Below are 18,160 nucleotides of genomic sequence, written 5' to 3' on the forward strand. Positions count from 1 at the left end.
GTAAGACTAAATCCTAAACGTACTACTATTTGGTATTCACAGAATGCACTTACTACTTTCGGTATTCACAGAATAGATTTAAGACTACTAACTTTACGTCCGCACTCGGGCCAGAAATTCCGGCCCAGAGGTGGAGCTTCCGGCTTTGGGGCAGAGCTTGTGGCCCCTAGGCGGAACTTCTGGCTTGGAGGCGGAGCTTCCAGCTCGGAGGTGGGGATTTAGCTATAGCTGAAATCTCCAACTCTGGGCTGCAAGCTCCACCTCCGGGCCGGAAGCTCCGCCTCCGGGCCACAAGCCCCACCCCTAAGCCAGAAGCGCCGCCTCCGGACCGGAAGCTCCGCCTCCGGGCCAGAATTTCCGGACCGAGTGCGGACGTAAAGTTAGTTGTCTTAAATCTATTCTGTGATTACCGAAAGTAACAAGTTCATTCTGTGAATCCCGAAAGTAGTAAGAACACTCTGTGAATCCCGAAAGTAGTAAGTGTACTCTGTGAATACCAAAAAGTAGTACGTTTAGGATTTAGTCTTAAATTCATTCTGTGAATCGGGCCCTAGGATCTGCTTAGCTCTGTTGCTGCGTTTGTTTCTGTCGTGGGGACTGGCTTCGCAATGTGGATCCTGCGGAGGTGCGTTGGTTTTCATCTGGCTGACTACTGGCTCTTATTCTGCTTGTTTTCAACACAAACAACACAGGGAGCCCAGAGGTCGCATCTATCCCGGGCCCTCACCCGAGAAGCAAAATACGCTACTATGGCTTTAGCTGGAGGTACCAGGCAGGCAGTGAGATGTGACAGTGAAGAGATGGCTTCCTCTCAGCTGGCATGGCAGCCTGGTGCCAGCGGGCCAAGACTGGCAGCGCATGGCTCAGTGTAGAATAGACCACAGACCTATGTTGTGGAGGAATCTGTAGCTGCGTCAGCACTGGCACCCCCTCTCAGCTCTGCCCCTTGGTCCTGCTCTGCTAGTTCACCCCAACTCTGATAATGCACCTAAGCACTGGAGCGCCCTCCTGTGGCATCCCTGAAAGAAAACACATCTCTTCCATTACACATCACAAAAACACACTTCTCAACAAGCATGGACACCTCTGCCAGGTTTGTTTATCCCAATCCTGCAGCACGCTTCAGGACTCACATTTCGGTGAAGGGAGCCATAGGCAAAACGGTGACAGCCAGGGTCGTACAGGGACAGAAAATAGGCCCGGGCAGGCACCAAAATAAAAATGGCTCCTATCAGTCTATTAGGCAGCTGCAAAAGTTGCCCTGTTTGGAAATTAGGGCAGTTTTGATATAGGCTGTATAGGTGTTTCGCAAGGTGTGGAAGACTGCATAAATTGGAGCTTACTACATTCTATGCTTGTTTTAATATAAGGGATATCAACAGCGATCACTGGCCCAGAAGACCTTAAAACAGGCCCACAACCAGCTCAAACAAGCATTTGCAATGCAATAGGTCTCGCATTGCGAGAGTTTGAGCTATTGGCATAGTAAATGACAATGCCTTCTATTTATGTGTTGCTTTTTAAAACATAAATAAAAGGCATTGCCATTTACAATGCCAATAGCTTAAACTCTCACAAATGCGAGACCTATTGCATTGCAAATGCTTGGCGGATACTTTGATTAAAATTAGGGAACGTGTTGCAGTCATAAATATGTGACTGAAGAAGTTTTGTTAAATTACAGAAATATTTTTTGCTGTCACTTCTTAGATTTGGATTGTGATCTTTTTTGTTCTTAGATTTTAACTGAACCTTAAGGCTGTCAGCGTACAGAACATTGCGTGACTTCTTACTACACGCCATCCACTCGAGATATCTCCCTTGCTTTCAGCGTCTCTTATCTTCTCTGCTGATGACGCACAGATGTATTTGTGTATCGTCAGCACAGAGATGAAGAGAGGCTGATAACTTTTCTAAATGAAGTTAAAGTCTCACATTCAAATTTTAGAAAATATCCGGAAGTAATATTAATTTAGTTAACTGTGAACACCATGACTCCCCAATGTCCTCTAATAGCAATATGTGGATGTGCATTTTTTACTAGTTTAACTAGTAATATTGATGCAATTTGTGAATTTAGTCTGTTTATTAAACAGACTAACTACCAATTGGCCCAGCGTCACTTTAGCGCCTTATGCGCTTGTGCGTTATATACACATGATATGCTAATCATATTAATCCATGTGCATTGCATTAATTTATCAACATTGGCTGGCTTAATTTATCTTAAGTAAGAGGCACACATAAAATTAATGTTTAACCAGGTCTGAGTAGCATGAATTTTATTTTAATACATTTCTTATCAGTTCTTCTTTTTTCTCCCCATTGCAGGTGTCTTATCATCGCATTTATTTAACCCTTTTGCTGCTAGGCCCCTGTGCTAATCCTTTATTTGCTTTTCAGGACACTTCCCGCTTTAGCCTCCATAAACCATTTTCACACAGGCTATCCATGCTAAATTTGTGCCCTTTTACGCCACCATCTGGGGGATTCTAAAGATATGCAGGGTTTGTGGATTCCCTTGGAAGAAACTGAGAAATTTGCCAAAATATAGACAATTTTTTTTTCTGGATAAAATGATACTAACTTTCTGCATTGAACTTTTAAAGAAACAAAATGATTTTATACTTAAATTCCTGCTTTTAACTGCTTATCGTAAAATTGCGCTTTTGCTACTTGTTTTAAATTGTTATGGTTTTACCTAACTAAACAATAAACATTACTTACTTACTTACTTACTTACTTACTTAAGATACAAAATTGCAGCAAAAGAAAGTCTATGTTTTTTTTTCTTGCAAATGGCGTCAACAAAAGTTGTGTGGTTCTAAAACCACAAATTTGCTAAATTTCAGCAACCGGCAGACTTGAATCAAAAAATTACTTTTTTACCACAGTTTTGACATTTTCCTGGGAGATAGCCAATTGTTCCTACTTTTTGTGGTTTTCAACTAATACCAGTTTGTGGTGGAAAAGGTGTTAAACCTATAATTGGCCCCACAGGCCATACATTTCTGTAAACTAGAAGAAATTCCAAATTCTGCAAGGGGTTGTTTGTGTACAGCCTTCAAGGTTTTCCCAAAGAAACTTAGGGGGTCATTTGGATAACGGGCAGATCGCCACCGCCCGTATGGCAGTGGCGATCCCCCTGCTAAAAACCACTGCACGCTTAGGATTTCCCCCTGACACATTACCATAGAGGGGGGGGGACCCTGGCGGGCGGTCGTAGAGTTGACCGGGCGGAAAAACTGCTATCATGGTGGTTTGCAATAGTTTTTCATTGTCTACTGTGTAGAGAGCAATTCATATGGTAAAATCTGAGAGTGAAAAATAGGTGTCAAGAAAACCTATATATTTCTGCAATTGGCACAAGAAATAGAGTTTAGGGGAAGTGGTTATTTTCACATCTCCAAATATCTGGGTCTCCATAGTAGCATGTGAATTAATTGTAAGGCATTCGTCAAAATATCTTCTTTCTTACACACTAGCTTACATTCAGAAGGCAGAAACACAGAGAAATAGAATAAGTAATTCACCTGTACTACTATTGTGTGTTTCCCGAAGTCTCTTTATAAAAATGTTACCTCACTTGTGTGGGTGGGGCTGATTCCTGCATCAGGAAAGGCACCAAAATGCATCATGGTCATATCACATTTCACTGAAAACTTCTTATAATATATTTTTTTTAATTTAATTTTCTAAATTAAATGACCACTGAAAAGAAAACATGAAAATCACAGCATTCCAGAGTTGCAATACGGAAATAAAAACATATGACAACATCATGCCCGATACTGTGTCTAAATATGGACAAGTCTAAAAAACACATACAACACCAGGTATAGAACCGCACTCCACCATTCCCGACAGGGGAACCAGTCATTTCAATACATTGGATTTGAAACAAAAGGGGTAAAACACGTACCATTTATACCTTTACTCAGTTTAAATACCCCTCACACACCAAAAGGGCCCCGGTGTCATGCTTCATCATAGGGGTGTACAAATCCCTATATGGAACGCGGCGTGCTACTGACCAGCGAATACGCGGGAGCACTGATAACTTCACTATGTGTCGTGTGTGAGGGTTGTGAAAAGGGTAGGATCAGAGGTGAATGCTAAGTGAGTATTAAACAAGCATTTGCAATGCAATGGTCTCGGCATCATTAAAGGTAGAGCTATTGGCATTGCTCATGACATTTCTTTTTTTTTCTTTAAATCATAAATAAATGGCATGGTCATTTACATTGCCAATACACAGCACTCTGCACTCAACAGCACACACCACTCTGCACATGCACTCACTGCTCTGCACACTCACTCTGCACTCACTACTCTGCACTCACTACTCTGCACTCACTATTCTGCATTCTGCACACTCACTCTGCACTCACTACTCTGCACTCTGCACTCACTCTGCATTCTGCACACTCACTCTGCATTCTGCACACTCACTCTGCACTCTGCACTCACTACTCTGCACTCTGCACTCACTACTCTGCACTCACTGCTCTGCACACTCACTCTGCACTCACTACTCTGCACTCACTACTCTGCACTCACTACTCTGCACTCACTATTCTGCATTCTGCACACTCACTCTGCACTCACTACTCTGCACTCTGCACTCACTCTGCATTCTGCACTCACTACTCTGCACTCTGCACTCACTCTGCATTCTGCACACTCACTCTGCATTCTTTACACTCACTCTGCACTCTGCACTCACTACTCTGCACTCACTACTCTGCACAGACTCACTCTCTGCTTCCAAGCTGAGTGGTCGCTCCCCTGCTGCTGAGGTATCGTTTCTGCAGCGCTTACGCTCTGACCTGGTCTGCATTTACAATTACTGCCTGCTGTGTGCCCTCATCACGCTGCTTGCTGGAACTGCCGCTTTGGCCTTTTAATTACTGTATTTACCGATTTGCCCATTCTAAGTGCGTTTGTGCTAGCGTGACTCTGTTGCTCATTGTATTTTCACCTCGCCGCTTTATCTCATCAGCATTCGTTTCCCCCCTAGCGCTCCTGCCGCCCTGACCCCCCCACCTCCATTTTGTTGTTGTTGTCGTCGTCCTTTGCCCGCCCCGCCTCCCAGCTGAAGCGCCCTCCCACAGACAACAAACTGCGCGCCCACACCAGGAAGCGCCGTGACTCACTCTCTGCTTCCAAGCTGAGTGGTCGCTCCCCTGCTGCTGAGGTATCGTTTCTGCAGCGCTTACGCTCTGACCTGGTCTGCATTTACAATTACTGCCTGCTGTGTGCCCTCATCACGCTGCTTGCTGGAACTGCCGCTTTGGCCTTTTAATTACTGTATTTACCGATTTGCCCATTCTAAGTGCGTTTGTGCTAGCGTGACTCTGTTGCTCATTGTATTTTCACCTCGCCGCTTTATCTCATCAGCATTCGTTTCCCCCCTAGCGCTCCTGCCGCCCTGACCCCCCCACCTCCATTTTGTTGTTGTTGTCGTCGTCCTTTGCCCGCCCCGCCTCCCAGCTGAAGCGCCCTCGCCCCTCCCCCTCACCATCCATTTATGGCCAATGCCCCCACGCGCAGCGTCCACGCGCTACGTACACGCCGAAGGTGCGCCTAAGGTAAGCCCGTCTACGCCCGTCCGCGCCTGGACCGCGCCCAGCGCCAGACCCCCTGCCCCTCGCGCTACCCAGCCCCCCCGCGCTACCTACGATGCCGCCTCCCTCCTAGCCCTTAACCCCGGTCGCGCCCCCAACTGCGTCCAAGCCGCTCCTGGACGCATTCATGGACCGTTCTCCTGCCTCTCCTGCAAATTTAGCGGCACCGACAACATCTCCGCTGCGACCACAACACAGATTACCGACCCCAACCACCTAGAATGCATCCTTCTCAACACTCGCTCGGTCCACAGGCACGCCATTGACCTTTGGAACCTACTAGACACCATCTCTCCTGACGTCGCCTTCCTAACGGAAACATGGATGAATGCTTCCTCCGCCCCTGACATCGCCATCGCTATCCCTGATGAATATAAGATCACACGCAAGGACCGCACCGACCATACAGGAGGAGGAATCGCTATCGTCCATAAGAAATCAATCCGCATCTCAACCAGCTCTGACGACAACCTCGCTAACTCCGAACACCTTCACTTCCAGATCCACATCGACCCCAAAACCACACTCAGAGGCACCCTCCTCTACAGACCACCAGGACCCCGCGCAAAATTCAGTGAAGACATCACGGACTTCATCACCCCACACGCGCTCCCCTCCAAAGACTACATCCTTCTGGGAGACCTCAACTTTCACCTTGAAAAGATCAACGACCGCAACACCGCCACCCTCTTGGACAACCTCGCCAACCTCGGACTTAAACAACTAGTCACTTCACCCACCCACATCGCAGGTCACACACTCGACCCCATTTTCACCTCTAGCAACCATGTCTCCTTCAGCCACACTACGAATCTCCTCTGGACTGACCACAGCTGCGTTCACTTCACCTACAACAAGCCGAAACCCACCATCCACCTCCAACCAACTCTACAAAGAAACTGGAACAAGATCACCACCGACCAAATCTCCACATCACTCCTCCAAACCTCCCCAGCCCTCTCTTCTAACGCCAACGAAGCCGCCTCCAACCTCACCCTCTGGCTATCCAACACCGCCGACACCTTAGCACCACTGAAAAAACGTCAACACAAACCTGGCATCAAGAAGGCCTCATGGTTCAACGATGACCTCAAGAATTCCAAGAAACTGTGCCGCTCCCTTGAAAAGGCCTGGAAAAAAGACCCAACCACCAGCACCAAGGACGCCTTCAAAAGCGCCATCCGTACTCACCACCAACTGATCCGAAAAGCCAAGAAAACAGCATTCAAGGATCGACTTGACAACAACGCCCACAACAGCAAGGAACTTTTCAACATCGTCAAGGAATTTTCCAACCCCTCGGCCAACTCCAATGACATCACCCCCTCTCAAACCCTCTGCGATTCCCTAGCCTCTTTTTTCCACAACAAGATTGCTGACATCCACAACAGCTTTGACAACCAACCCGGAAGCCAACCCACCCTACCATCAGCCGACCATCTTCCCCTCGTTAACACCCTTAACGCCTGGAACCCAATCTCCACTGAGGACACCATCCGCCTGATGAATTCCATCCACTCTGGATCCCCCACAGACCCATGCCCTCACCACATCTTCAACAAAGCAGACTCCGTCATAGCTCCGCACCTCCGAGACGTCATCAACTGTTCCTTCAACTCCGCTACCTTCCCAGAAGACTGGAAACACGCTGAACTCACCGCCCTTCTGAAAAAACCAACAGCAGACCCCACCGAACTCAAAAACTACCGCCCCATCTCGCTTCTTCCATTCCCGGCCAAAGTCATCGAGAAAGCTGTCAACAACCAGCTCGCCGCCTTCCTCGAAGCCAACAAATCACTCGACCCCTCACAATCTGGCTTCCGAGCCAAACACAGCACTGAGACCGCCCTCATCGCAGCAACAGACGACATTCGAACCCTACTGGACAATGGAGACACAGTCGCCCTCATCCTCCTCGACCTCTCTGCAGCCTTCGACACAGTCTGCCACAGCACCCTTTTACAACGCCTCAGAAACATCGGAATCCAAGGAAAGGCACTGGAATGGATCACCTCGTTCCTCACCGGAAGAACCCAGAGAGTCCGCCTCCCACCATTCAAGTCCGAAGCCTCTGAAATCATCTGCGGCGTACCACAAGGATCTTCACTCAGCCCCACCCTCTTCAACGTATACATGAGCCCCCTCGCGGCCATCGCCCGCCAACACAACCTCAACATCATCTCTTACGCGGATGACACTCAACTGATCCTATCTCTCACCAAGGACCCCAGCACCGCCAAAACTAACCTACACGAAGGAATGAAAGAAGTCGCCGAATGGATGAAACAAAGCCGTCTGAAACTGAACTCAGACAAAACAGAAGTCCTCATCTTAGGTAAATCCCCCTCTGCATGGGACGACTCATGGTGGCCGGAAGCCCTCGGAAATGCACCCATCCCGACAGACCACGCACGGAACCTTGGCGTCATCCTGGATTCTTCACTCTCTATGAACAGACAAGTCAGCGCCGTATCCTCTTCCTGCTTTAACATTCTTCGCATGCTCAGAAAAACTTTTCGCTGGATCCCCACCGAAACAAGGAAAACAGTCACCCATGCCCTGGTCACGAGCCGACTGGACTACGGAAACACCCTCTACGCAGGTACCACCGCTAAACTCCAGAAGAAACTACAACGAATCCAAAACGCCTCAGCCAGGCTCATATTAGACATCCCACGCAACGAACACATCTCTGGTCACCTCAAGGACCTCCACTGGCTACCCGTCAATAAGAGGATTACTTTCCGTCTGCTTTCCCACGCACACAAATCACTCTACGACTTCGGACCAGATTGCCTCAACTCTCGACTGTCCTTCTACACCCCCTCCCGCCAACTTCGCTCCTCCAGCCAAGCCCTCGCCACTGTACCTCGCATCAACAAGACCACCATGGGAGGCAGATCCTTTTCATACCTGGCTGCCAGAACATGGAACTCACTCCCCGCTTACCTTCGCCTCACCCAGAATCACCTAGCGTTCAGAAAACAGCTTAAAACGTGGATTTTTGACAAATAATCTTCCTTCCCTTCCTAAGCGCCTTGAAACCATCTGGGTATGTAGTGCGCTATATAAATTTTATGACTTGACTTGACTTGACTTGCACTCACTACTCTGCACTCACTACTCTGCACTCACTACTCTGCACTCTGCACTCACTACTCAGCACTCACTACTCAGCACTCACTACTCTGCACTCACTACTCACTACTCTGCACTCACTACCCTGCACTCACTACTCTACACTCACTACTCTGCACTCACTACTCTGCACTCACTACTCTGCACTCACTACTCTACACTCACTACTCACTACTCTGCACTCACTACTCACTACTCTGCACTCACTACTCTGCACTCACTACTCTACACTCACTACTCTACACTCACTACTCACTACTCAGCACTCACTACTCTGCACTCACTACTCTGCACTCACTACTCACTACTCTGCACTCACTACTCTGCACTCACTACTCACTACTCTGCACTCACTACTCTGCACTCACTACTCTGCACTCACTACTCACTACTCTGCACTCACTACTCACCACTCACTACTCTGCACTCACTACTCTGCACTCACTACTCACTACTCTGCACTCACTACTCTGCACTCACTACTCACTACTCAGCACTCACTACTCACTACTCAGCACTCACTACTCTACACTCACTACTCTGCACTCACTACTCACTACTCAGCACTCACTACTCACTACTCTGCACTCACTACTCTGCACTCACTACTCTGCACTCACTACTCACTACTCTGCACTCACTACTCACTACTCTGCACTCACTACTCCGCACTCACTACTCTACACTCACTACTCACTACTCAGCACTCACTACTCACTACTCAGCACTCACTACTCTACACTCACTACTCACTACTCTGCACTCATTACTCACTACTCTGCACTCACTACTCAGCACTCACTACTCACTACTCACTACTCACTACTCTACACTCAGCACTCACTACTCAGCACTCACTACTCTGCACTCACTACTCTGCACTCACTACTCTGCACTCACTACTCACTACTCTGCACTCACTACTCACTACTCTACACTCAGCACTCACTACTCAGCACTCACTACTCTGCACTCACTACTCTGAACTCACTACTCACAACTCTGCACTCACTACTCACTACTCTGCACTCACTACTCTGCACTCACTACTCACTACTCTGCACTCACTACTCACTACTCTACACTCACTACTCACTACTCTACACTCACTATTCAGCACTCACTACTCAGCACTCACTACTCACTACTCACTACTCTGCACTCACTACTCTACACTCACTACTCTACACTCACTACTCACTACTCTGCACTCACTACTCTGCACTCACTACTCTTCACTCACTACTCTGCACTCACTACTCACTACTCAGCACTCACTACTCTACACTCACTACTCACTACTGAGCACTCACTACTCACTACTCACCACTCACTACTCTACACTCACTACTCACTACTCTGACTCACTACTCACTACTCTGCACTCACTACTCTGCACTCACTACTCTGCACTCACTACTCACTACTCACTACTCTGCACTCACTACTCTGCACTCACTACTCTGCACTCACTACTCAGCACTCACTACTCTACACTCACTACTCACTACTCTGCACTCACTACTCTGCACTCACTACTCTGCACTCACTACTCTGCAGTCACGACTCTCTACTCACTACTCTGCACTCACTACTCTGCACTCACTACTCAGCACTCACTACTCAGCACTCACTACTCTACACTCACTTCTCACTACTCACTACTCTGCACTCACTACTCTGCACTCACTACTCTGCACTCACTACTCACTACTCTGCACTCACTACTCTGCACTCACTACTCTGCACTCACTACTCACTACTCTGCACTCACTACTCTGCACTCACTACTCTGCACTCACTACTCACTACTCTGCACTCACTACTCACTACTCTGCACTCACTACTCTGCACTCACTACTCAGCACTCACTACTCTGCGATTTAGCTCTCATAGTGCCAGAAAGACTTCTTACAAAGTGCTTGGTAGATGCACCACATAATCATACTTTGAAAGTCAAAGTCATTGATCAGTGTGTAGTAATGTTGTGTTTGAAAGATAACTATGCACTAACATTTTGCTGTTCCTGTGCAACTCTAGAGATAACCACTGTGGCTGAACTGGAAACTCTGATCATGATACCTGGGCTGAAAGCGGCATGTTAGTTAACTAGTCACCCAGACTGTGATCAGGAGAAAACGGATTTAGCCCACTGTATTTCGCTTTCCGTAACTGCAAAATCTGCACACATGTAGAAGCGATACAATTCAGAGTGAGCCCAAAACAAATAAAACATACGTTGTGTGCAGCTTAATAAGACTCAAATATTGTAATATTATTTACAAATTGTGCATACTAAAAATGTATGCCCCTTGTTTTACTTGAGACGAAGTGAGTTTGGTTAGAAAAATAAAAGATTGTCCCCGCCGCCACCCGGCCCGTTGTAGGAAGTCAGGCAGGCTGGGGGCGGGACCGAGGGACAACAGGAACTCACCGAACTTCCTACGGAGGAGAGGAGCCCCGCCCGCGACACCAGAGCAGCTACCGGAGGAGTGCTGAGCCGGGGGCGGGACCGAGGGACAACAGGAACTCACCGAACTTCCTACGGAGGAGAGGAGCCCCGCCCGCGACACCAGAGCAGCAACCGGAGGAGTGCTGAAGGGAGCGAGGCTCCCGCCTGGAAGAGAGAATCTCGCCGGTGCAAGAAGCCAGGTAACGGCCTCCAACCACAACAGGAATCCCGGTGAGTGCGAGCATCAGGAGGGGGGTCCCAACTCCACCCGCAACAGGAGTCTCCGTGAGTGCGAGCATCAGTAGGGGGGTCCCAAATGTGATGTGTGTGCCCGTGGTCCCAAGTTAGCGCATGCGTGTGAATGCGCGACAGCAGCGGTGTGTGCCCGTGGCCCCAAGTTAGCGCATGCGTGTGAATGCGCGACAACAGCTGCCCACAGCGAGCGCGATCGCGTGCGCGTGCGCGTTTCAAATCGTCTCCAAGGCAATGCACGCGGCCAGGAGTGTCTCCTGGGAAGCACACACGCTAACAATAGTTCTCGGTGACAACGCGCTTCCGCGCGTTTAGCTGAGACCTAAAAATACCTGGCAAGTGAGGGCTAGGAAACTTTAATATACCTCTGTGCTGGTATTGTTAATAGGGGTGTAATGGAGGTGTAGTGTAATTAATGTACAATACCTCCTAAGTGCGTCAACATGTTTCGAGGCCTAAAGCCTCTTCTTCAGGACGGGTGCACAGATCCCTACCTTACTCAAATGTGATAACATACTGTTGTATAGGTATAAACATTGTTCATGTCTGGAAAAGCCTAGTGTGCCTTCGATGGTACATGGCCTTCAGATGAATCCTCATAAAATTTGCTAGAATGAAGCCAATGTCATCATGAGCCTGTAGGGGGGGAGGAAACTGTGCTCAATGGCACTAATCGTAGAGTTGCTACCTGCTGCGTACATCCCCTCCGTGCTGCAATTTACTAGGAGTCATGTATGCCCTCCACAGAAATTTGAAGTATAGCAGTGTATGCCAGTGGTTGGCAGACAAGTGATGTGTTTGAATACAACACTGGACCCCACTGCACATCTGTCAAAGGGTACCCAAGATCAAGCTCCCACGCTGCCAGCACACTTGCATCATGACGCCGCCTTGTACATCCAGGCCACCAAATGGCTCCCATCCCCACCCTTATTAGCCCCAGTTAAAACAGTGAAGTCAGGGGTCTCCAAAAGGTAACTATCGATACACGCGCACAACGCCTATGTACGTTTCATTAGGGTCTCCTGCAGAATGGGAACCCAGCCATGTCCCACAAACTGCAGCACGGGGAGTATAGCACACGAGCCCCCGTCACATGCTGCAACTTATGACCACGGCAACAGGGTGTTGAGTGTAGAAGGATGCACCAAATCAGCCTCAGGCCTATAGTACCGAATCTGAAGATCTGTACAATACCAATGTTGTGCAACGCTTGCCTGTGCCACCAGATAGTAGATCTGCAGATTTGGCACACCTAACCCTCTGTGAAAAGTAGGGCCGATTTTGATTGTTAACCTTTAAGTAATGCCCGGCGGTAGCCGCCTCTCATACCACTCGAAATTATCAAACAAAGAGGCAGGCGCTGGAGACTGGAAAGTAGGAAACAGGGGGTTATTCCGACGGAGCAGAACACATCAAATCAGACAGCATGGTATTTTCTCGAGGTGCTCTAACCGCATCTCTGAGGCCTGGCCTCTTATACACAGGTTTATGATCTTTATTACAGTTTATTACATGTGGCACATTTCTGCAAATACTTTGAAGTACAGAAAGACATCCTCGGAATCCCCGCTTCAAGCCCGTTCCCACACACATTTACAGTAGAAGTCCCCACCCCGATCTCAGTAGGTGATGACTGTCGCGCAGCTGGATATTCCGCCGGTTCCCGGAATGTGTGCGGTTGATCGGATCTCATGGGGTGGGGGCTTTGATCAGGCGTAGATCCTTTGAAGTGGGGCAGCTTCCTACTGTAGAGGGCAATAAACTGCATCCGCAGGGCCAGGTGGTGGCCTGGGATCGGGCCTGGACAATCGGGTACAGAGGAAGGGGGTTTATCAAAGGATGTGTGATCATGAATGGGATGAAGGGAGGTGTTTAGCTGGGTACGGGATGTGGTTCTGAGGCAGGGTCGCGCTGAAGGGGAGTTTTATGGCCCAAGCATGTGAGAGCGGGGGCTGTTAGCGTGCGGGGGGGGATGCTTGCGAGGTCAGGGGGAGAGAGAGAGAGGCGCGCTGGCTATCGGCAGTGGGCAGAGAGGCCATGGCATTCAAAATGGCTGCTACTTACGCGCACATACGAGCCTGAAAGGGGACAAGATGGCGCCGATAATGTTGATGTCGCAAACTAGATTTTAACAGTCCTCCCTTTTCAACATATCTAGCCAGCTTGTCAATCGATATCTATCCCCATTAGGTTTTGCACTTCGACCTCATACATAGCTCTCATGCGTTCGGCTTCAAAGTCCAAAGTCTTGGGGCAGATGCAGTTAGCACAAAGTGAGCACAGGGGTGGCAGGCATTGAACACCCAGGCAGAATCCACATATTACAACAATCGGTATCAATATGATCATAAACAACCTCCACCCCCAGTCCTTTACAGCACTCCAGAACCAACTCCCAAGTGACTATTCTTCTTGTTCCTGATGAACCTCTGAGGAAAGTCTGCGGAGGTGTTAAATGGCTTTGTACACTGAGGGTGAATTGTCCGGTATGTAGGTGCAACAGCTGGACCCAATGATACGGCATGCTCCTCCGCGATCCGCTAGAACCACATCTAGAACAAGGCGGTTCTGAAGAGCCACCAGGCAGACCGCCTGAAGCTCGGCTGTATTGTTTGTGAGGATGCCAGCTGTAATGTTCATTGTCGTTTCAACTGCCTGTGTCAAATGTCGGATGGCACGGCTGTTCGTCATCGGACCCCAGAGTGGAACAAGCCCCTTCATGGCGTCCAGGAACTGTGCTCCGGTGGAGTCAGATTGCTCAATGTCCTTTGCTCGTTTTTGTCAGTGGTGGTTTGCTGGAGCCACATAGGTTGGAGGAAGGATGAAGGCAATGTAACAGGTACCCCCCAGCCTTTGGGGAGCCAGGTGTAGGCTTTCGTACCACAAACAAAATACATATTCAGAGAAGTGACATCCATGAATTGGATCAGTTGAGTCCAAAGTTCTGGTGATGCGGCAAGTGCTGTGGCCTACCAGCTGTGTCCCAAGGCCTTCGATGCATACAAGGCCCGAGACATTGACGACAGATAGGGCCACAGTCAGGGTGGCAGCTGTTCGTTTCCGGAGGTAGGAGAAGGTGGGTCTGGCGGGGTTATTGAACACCTGGATTTCAATCAGTTCTTTGGCAGGGATGTCCAAATGAATAGAGTCGTTGGATGTCAGAGGGCAAAAGGGGGCAGCAGTTCTCCCTGTTTTGTTCTGCCAGACCCCATGACAGAAGTGTGCCATAGTTCTGCTGGAAGTGGCATTATCCCTGTAGCTTTCTTGCAAGAGGATCAGACAAGCAAGGCAGGAACCATGAATGGAGAAAGGTGAAGGAATGAATGGGATAGAATGTCCAGTGGCGAGGGGTAAAAACCCACAGATCCAGCAGTTCGTGGCATTGGCGGCAAGGTTGTGTTGGTGCAGCAACTGCACGAAGGAGTTATTCCAAAACTCCTTACGTCTTTCTCTGAGTTGAGGTGAAAGAGAGACCAGGTAGTGTTCTTTCATGGTAGTAGGCTGTGCAGTGGTTAGCAATGTCTTATGAGCTGGTGCACTCTCTTCCACGATCCAGAGGGTGGTCACGAGGAGGAGGCAAAAGAGAAGGGTGATAAAGAGGTCAATAGTCTTTGAGCTGTGGATTCTGTCAGTCTTTGGGTTTCTGTAGTGGGTCTTCGGATGTCCGGCTGCTTCCATCATCTTCGTGTCGAGTGCTTCCATCATCTTCATATCGGGACCTTCCATCATCTTCAAGGGGCTCGGTAGCGGGCAGAACCACAAACTTCGTTTGGCTTCTCTCCTGGCAGCCTCTGTAGTGTTAGGCCGCTCGCTCTGAGAATTGTAACTTAGTCAGTGGTCTGCTTAGCCGAAGCTCCCTCCTTTCGTCGCAGGTTATACCCTTCTCTGGATGGCACAGTGGGATCGGGGAATTCTGTCAGTCAAGTGTCTCTTTATCAGGGTAACAGCTCAGGGATGGTCGATCTTTGTTCAGCAGTTCTTCTTGGGTGGGCACGTCTTCGGTCGTCGTCAGGGTTGAGGAGATCTTTTTACAGTGGTGCACATGCATCCAATTACGCTTCCCTTCCACTCAAAGAGATGTTCGGGTGGTGATCAAAACTTGCCAGGGGCCCGTCCACTGGTTTTCCAGACTCTTTGCTCGCTGAAAGTTCTTGACTAGTACGTAGTCTCCGGGTTGTATGTTGTGCCCGGGGCCCCTGGAAGCATCAGGAATGGCATGCAGCACCTGTTGATGGATAACAGACAGAGTCTTAGTCAGATTGTACAAATAGTCAGACATTAGGACGTCCGGGACGTCGTGAATGGATGTGGGTTTTGGTGCAGACCAGATACTCATAGGTCGGCCGAAAACCACTCCGTAAGGGGTCAAATGGTGTTTGGTGGGGGTGGAACGCATTGACAGCAATGCCCGGGGGAGAGCGTCTGGCCATTTCAGTCCCGTGGTAGCTCGACTATTTTAGCTAGTTTGAGCTTCAGTGTAGCATTGTGTCGTTCAACCAGTCCAGCAGATTGGGGGTTGAAGACTGCGTGGAACTTCTGTTTTACACCCAACCCTTTCAAGATGAGTTGGATAACTTCGGCTACGAAGTGAGGGCCATTGTCGCTCCACAAAATTCGACAAAGGCCGTAGCGAGGGAAGAATTCTTTCAATAGTACCTTTGCAGTGGCAATGGCAGTGTTGTCGCGAGTTGGATAGGCTTCCACCCACTTGCTAAATGCGCACACGACAACAAGTACATATTTCAGGTCTTGGCATCTTTCGAGTTGGATGTAGTCCATCTGTAGGACTTCAAATGGGTGATTGGGAACCCCAAACCCTTCACTGGGTACTACAGTTCCTTTCCCAGGGTTGTGTTGCAGGCATATTAGACATTGTTGGACCAGACGTTTAGCAGAGTCTGTAATCTTGTCATTGTGCCAAACTTTGGAGACAAGTTCGGCCATAGGGGAAAATCCTATGTGTGCAGGGGAGTGTGCCATGGTCAATATGGGAATCAGGTACGAGTCGGGTAGCAACCATTTGTTTGTGTCTTTTGTCCGCCAGCAGCCTTCATCGTCTTTCAATCCCACCCGTGCCCATTCAGTCAATTCCTGTGGTGAGCTGGCCATATTCTGGATGTCCCTAATAGTCTCCCTAGCGTCCGTCCATTTTTCTGCTTGTGACCTAGTCACGTACATGCGTGTCGTTGTCCTATTCTCGGCTGTGGTTCGGGCAGTGATGTCGGCCAGTGCATTCCCCTGCCCAATGATGTCTGTCACCTTTTTGTGTGCTTGGCATTTGATTACTGCAAGTTGTTTGGGAAGGAGGACCACTTTAGTCTGGGCGGAGACTAGATCTCCATGTAGGATGGGTGTGCCATGTGAGGTCAGGAATCCCCTCTCCTTCCACAGGAGCCCAAAATGATGAACCACCCCGAAGGCATACTGGCTGTCGGTGTAAATGTTTGCTGTGGTTCCTGCTGCTAGGATACATGCTCATGTGAGGGCAATCAGTTCTGCTGCCTGTGCAGATCGTTGTGTGATGCGGGCAGTCTCTACTACAGTTCGGGCTGTGGTAACAGCATAGGCAGCTGAGGTGGTGCCGTCGGGGAGTTTGATGCAGGAGCCATCCACCCACAGTTCTCCGTCAGGGTCTGGGAAGGCAGTATCTCAGAGGTCAACCCTACTCCTAGTCTGTTCGTCCGTGAGGGTCACACAGTCATGTATAGGAGATACATTGGGATCTGTCTCAGGTTGGGGCAACAGAGTGGCTGGATTCAGCGTTGTGCATCTTTTCAGTGTGATGTGGGGTGCAAGCAGGGTCAGTTCGAACCCAGTCAGTCGTGCACTAGTCAGATGCTGCGTCTTAGTCTGGTTCAGGAGGGTGTCGACCGCATGGGGTACTAACACCGTGAGAGAGTTCGAGAGCACAATCCCCTCACTTTGTCGGATAGAGACAGCAGCAGCAGCCACAGCTCGAAGGCATGCAGGCAAAGCTCTGGCTACGGGGTCGAGAGTGGCAGAGAAGTAGGCACATGGGCGTTCTTTGGGGCCAATGGGCTGAGTCAGGACAGACAAAGCGCACCCCTCCCTTTCGTGAGTATAGAGGGAGAAGGGCTTTGAGTAATCGGGGGTTCCTAGGACGGGGGCTGAGCAGAGGGCATCTCGCAGTTCTTTGAAGGAGGATTGGCACTCAGGGGTCCAAGGGAGCGGGAAGGGGACATCTTTAGCCAGCAGGAAAAGCAGTGGTTTCACAATGAGGCTGAAATTAGGCAACCATTGCCAGCAGAAGGAGGTGAGGCCTAGCAGGGAGCGGACTTGTTTCTGGGTCTTAGGGACTGGGGTTTCTAGAATGGTCTGAATTCGATCGGGTGTAAGCTTTCTCCCATCTTTGGACAAGAGGTGGTCTAGATAAGTGACCTGGGGTAGGCAGAATTGCAACTTCTTCTTGGAGACCTTGTGGCCATTTTCCGTGAGGAAGTGCAGGAGTTGGATGGTGGCTGTGACTGCAAGTGGAGTGGTGTCGGCCGCCAAAAGGATATCATCGACGTATTGTATCAACACCACTCCATCCGGTAACTGGACTGCGTCCAGTTGTCTCTTAAGGGCCTGGCTATAGATGCTGGGGCTTTCAGTGTAGCCTTGGGGTGCTCGACAGAATCTATATGAGCGGGCTTTTAGGGTGAAACCGAAGAGGTATCGGCTGTCT

The sequence above is a fragment of the Lissotriton vulgaris genome, chromosome 1_2 (genome assembly GCF_964263255.1).
Source record: "Lissotriton vulgaris chromosome 1_2, aLisVul1.2, whole genome shotgun sequence".
Lineage (NCBI taxonomy): Eukaryota > Metazoa > Chordata > Amphibia > Caudata > Salamandridae > Lissotriton > Lissotriton vulgaris.